Source organism: Silene latifolia, chromosome Y (genome assembly GCF_048544455.1).
Source record: "Silene latifolia isolate original U9 population chromosome Y, ASM4854445v1, whole genome shotgun sequence".
NCBI classification, from domain to species: Eukaryota; Viridiplantae; Streptophyta; class Magnoliopsida; order Caryophyllales; family Caryophyllaceae; genus Silene; species Silene latifolia.
In genome coordinates this window covers 151,442,436-151,447,300 of record NC_133538.1, presented here as the reverse complement: position 1 = coordinate 151,447,300, position 4,865 = coordinate 151,442,436, and the positions used below count along the sequence as shown (strand labels likewise).

The 4,865-nt window shown below is 40.8% G+C and overlaps 1 non-coding gene across 1 annotated transcript; it reads left to right on the top strand.

Moving 5' to 3' along the window:
- Nucleotides 1-513: 513 nt before the first annotated feature.
- On the top strand, nt 514-620 carry LOC141635585 (small nucleolar RNA R71). The gene has a single exon (XR_012540261.1). It is a non-coding gene; the product is annotated as a small nucleolar RNA R71 (small nucleolar RNA).
- Nucleotides 621-4,865: the final 4,245 nt, after the last annotated feature.

The following is a 4,865-nucleotide window of genomic DNA, read 5'->3' as shown; positions in this document are numbered from 1 at the left end:
TGGGTCAGGTTGTTATAAATGGTATCAGAGCGACCCTGCGACCGTGTGGTGAGCCCGTGGTCGGGAGTACCCGGGTCACACACCTAGCGGGGGAGGATTCTGGGCTTGGTTGCGGTCAAGTTGGAGGCACAACGAGGACGTTGTGTTCTTTAAGTGGGGGAGATTGTAACACCCCAAGTTATTGAGAGTAAGTTTGTCCACATCGGGGAATTGAGGAGGTTGTGATATGTTTATAAGGGATTCCACCCTCCACTAAGTAACAAGGCCTTGTACTTTTGGGCTTAAGTGAGGAAAAGTAATGGGCCCAAAGGTACATATTCCATCTTATTGGGTTGTGTTACGACCGTGGTGGGTCGGGTTGTTATACAATGGGTCACCATCTCCTCAATAATCGCCCATCCCTTATCATCATCAGTATATTTTTGAAATCTTCCGTTGGATGATGCGTCAAGTATGGCTCTGTGATCATCGTACAACCCATTGTAGAACTGATTGGACAGAAACCACGGATCAAAACCATGGTGAGGAAGATACCTCACCAACCTCTTGAACCGGCACCAAGCTTCATAGAACGTTTCATCCGGTGCCTACTTGAAACTAGTGATCTTGGCCCTCAGTTGATTGGTGCGCTGCGGAGGGAAATATCTCTTATAAAAAGCAAGAGCAAGGGTCTCCCATTCTGTGATCCCTGCGGCCGTACGGTTGAAGTCAGTCAGCCACTCCCTGGCTGAGTCAATCAATGAGAAAGGAAACAGCACCTCCTTAATCTTATCTTGAGTTACCCCTTTTGTGGCGGGGATAGTAGAACAGTAGTCTGTAAAGACCTCCATATGCTTCCTCGGGTCTTCACCTGCTACACCTCTAAAGAGATTTCTCTCCACCATATTGATATAGGACGGACGGATGTCAAAAGTATTCCCATCCTCAGTCTGGAGATTGAAACCTTTAGGAATAGATGATGCTTTAGGTTCCGAATGACTTGCAATATTCGGCATCGTTACTGGTTGGTTTACAGAACTGAGACTATCTTCTACTAAAGATTGAGCTTCTATAAAGAGGAAATGCTGAAGTTCGGGTTCGAAAGTACTCAAGTCTTCCTTTCGTGATTCTCTTTGCAGACGGAGTCTATGCCTGAACAGTCTCTCTGGCTTAGAATCAACTGAAACTAACTCCAATCTGTTTGACCTGGGCATGCACAACACTGAAAGAAAATAAATAAGAACTGTCTTAAGGAATAAGAATTCCGTGAGACGAATAAAATAAAAGAAACAAAAACAGATAAGGCAATTGCCTCCCCAACAACGGCGCCAAAATTTGACAAGGCAGTCGTATACCTATCAAAAATAACTAACTAAACTAACTATATAGCTAGGAAAGTCAGGTTGATCTCCTCAAGGAGGCAAGATATCTGTAAAGAGTCCATCTATTTGGTCACAAAATGGGGGGTTTGTAAATTGATTTTCTAAACTAAAGGTGTAAAAGAAAGAGAAGCAACCACTACAAAATAAACGCGGAAAACTGACGGAAAAAAAAACCGTCACTACGGCCTGTTTTCCGTCAGGAATAGCCATTCCTGACGGTTTTTCCGTCAGAATTAAAGCGTCACTACAAATGGTCACAGAAAACAGTTTCTGACGGTATTTTCGGCAGGAAGGATAACTACTGACGGTTATTCCGTCATAATATCACTTTTAGGGTGACTAGGCAAGTCAACGAAACGTTGACTAATACTGACGGAAAAACCGTCAGGAGGGGGGTAATTCTGACGGAAATTCCGTCAGCAGTTTTCTCTCAGTTGGGCAATAATTGAGGGAAATTCATTGACGGAATATGTATGTATTCTGACGGCTTTTCCGTCAGTAGCTGCATAACTCCTGACGGCTTTTCCGTCATATTTAAATGGCGCCTTTTTTTTTTACGCGCTAGTATTATCTGACGTCCTGTGACGGATATTCCGTCACTATGGCAGTCTTGACGGACTTTCCGTCACATGTCCGTCAGTTTTTTTAAATATCTGACGGACTTCAAATTCCGTCACATCTACCGTCAGTTTTCCGCGTTTTTTTTTGTAGTGAAGGAAAAAGCAGTAAAGGCAGAAAGTAGAGATAAACTATCAATAAAGAAGGGACATGTCAGGATTTCAGTTCACTACGGTAGTCCGGTGACTCAACTGCAAATAGTCTAGATAAATTACTATGAGACGGATATGGAAAGGTCCTTCCGGTCCACTTTCTATCCTAGATTTCCACTAACTTAACTTCCGTCCTCGTCAGGGTAGTCTACTGTTCATAGCAGGTCTATTTAGTCCAATCTTCCGATACAGTATTAAATTTAACCAGATTAAAAGGTGACTCAGAAGTGTGCACTCAAATAAGTCGATAAATACAGTTATATTGCCATGGGGACAGAATCTCACAAATAATTCATCTAACCTACTCACTACATCGTCACATTTCTACCGTAGATCCCCTAATCCCAACATGAAATGATTTAGCTACTCATGCTATTAATATTATCAAAACTAATAACAATGAAATAACTAACATTAAACATGATGAAATAATAATGAAATTGCATAAATAAAGATTAGGGCAGGAATTAAAAAGGAACGAAACAAGTAATTAAAGCAAATGATTGAAAGATTACGATTAAAATAGAGTAAGAGAATACAATCGCAAGAATCCGGCGTAAGGAACAACTAAATCTGAGCGAGAAAATCTGGAAGCAAAAGTTACAGTAGAGAGAAAAAAGCAACGTAGTCTTTTTGCAGTGAAAGATGGAAAATAAAAGATAATCCAATTATTAGATGCCTAATGACCTAATTAATGTACACTTAAATAGAAAAATGCTAAGTCCAATAACTAAAAACAAGTTCACGGACTAATTAAAGCCCATGGAAGACAAAACCACTCGATCGAGCAGTCTGAAATAGTTCGATCGAGCACTTCTCCGAGAAATCTACTCGATCAAGTAGAAATAGTACGCGAACGAGTAACACACAATTCCAGCACTGTCGATCGAGTAAAGCAAGCCACTCGATCGACCAACACAGATACAAAAACCACTCGATCGACCAATAAAAGGGTTCGATCGAGTGTTCTTCCTCTGAACAGCTCCAAACTCGTAACCGACTGCTTCGTGGACCATTCTTTCACACATCCTAATGCAAGATCTCGCTCTGAAAAATCCCGTCTCCTCAAAATGCATGCAAAGTAGGACGAAAATGGTACGATTCCACTACTTTCACGTTCATTTCTACAAAACGGACAAAACGAACCCAAGTAGCCAGTTCGGGACATAATGCGATATAAACAGTACAAAGGTACATGGATATACGTGCTAAAATAGGCTAAAAAGACTATTCAAAATGCACGTATTAGGTTTAGTGGAGAAACCAAAAGCACATTGAGAGAAATTCATCTTCCAACCTATGTTGAAGGAGTCTCATCCTATGAGAAATTTGGAGTCCTGGACTGCTTGTCGTCTTATAATGCAATCTTGGGCAGGCCTTGGATCCATAATGTCAAGGCTGTACCATCAACCTATCATCAATGTATCAAGGTACCGGCAGATTGGGGCATAGCCACAATCAAAGGAGAACACAAAGCAGCCCAAGAATGCTACACAGCGGCCTTGAAGCCTTCCAAGGCAGGTAAGTCTCTTGCATAGCAATTACCGTACCCTGTCAGGAGCACTTACGTGGTGCTATCCAGAATAGAAATAGATCAGGTAATCCTGGAGCCTGAGTATCCTGATAGGTATGTTCTAGTAGGGTCTGTCGCCCCAGATTATGTCAGGCCAGAACTGGTAAAATTTCTTAAGAATAAGTCATCTTGGTTTGCTTGGTCTCATTTTGATATGACTGGGATTAGTGCTGATATAATTACACATAAACTTAACATTGATCAATCTTTTAAGCCTGTGCAACAGAAAAGACGAAAATTTGCCCCTGAAAGAAATGCAATAATTAATGAAGAAGTGGAAAAACTTCTAGATATGGGAATGATCAGGGAAGTGATGTACCCTGAATGGTTAGCTAACGTGGTTTTTGTGCAGAAAAAGAATAGTAAATGGAGAGTTTGTGTAGATTACACTGACCTGAACAAACCCTGCCCTAAGGATCCATTTCCCCTGCCACATATTGATGCCTAGCCTACTAATCTTTCAATCTAGCAAGACGGGCTTATCAAAAGGTAATAAGATCGATACGGAAAAATTCATACTAACAAAACAACCCTAATTTATGCCATGGCTCACCTCGTTCCCAATCAAGATAATTAGCTATGCATGATTAAAACTATAACAATTGCAAACTTAAAAACATACAATGAAATTGACATGGTTGAAATTGAATTTAAGACAAAGGATTAAAACTGAATTGCTTGAATAAAAACTAGTAACAAATAGAATTGAATTGACAAGAAATAAAAGAAGAAGGAAATTGTATTAAAGCTTACTAAAGAATTTATGAACAAAGTAATTGAAATTGGAATCCGTCGTCTCACTTTCTTGTCCCCCCAAAACTAGATCTAAACTTGAGTTTTTGAATAATGAAAAGCATAACCTAACTTATTGTCGCGTACTACTGATAAACGATCCCCAAAAGTTAATTACAATTGGGCTTTCAAAAGTCTAAAGCGTAAAATAAATCTCAGGTTCGCGATCTGGTCGATCGACCAAGTGGCACGGTCGATCGACCAACCAGTACAGTACTTCCTTCTCTGCTGAATTTCCACGGTCGGTCGACTGGAGGTGTTGGTCGATCGACCAACTACGCTGTGCAGTGACCTCCTTTTCTCTTCCAAACAGCCTTTAAACTCCATGCACGCATCCCGAGGTGATCGAGTCTGAACTCCCATCTTCCA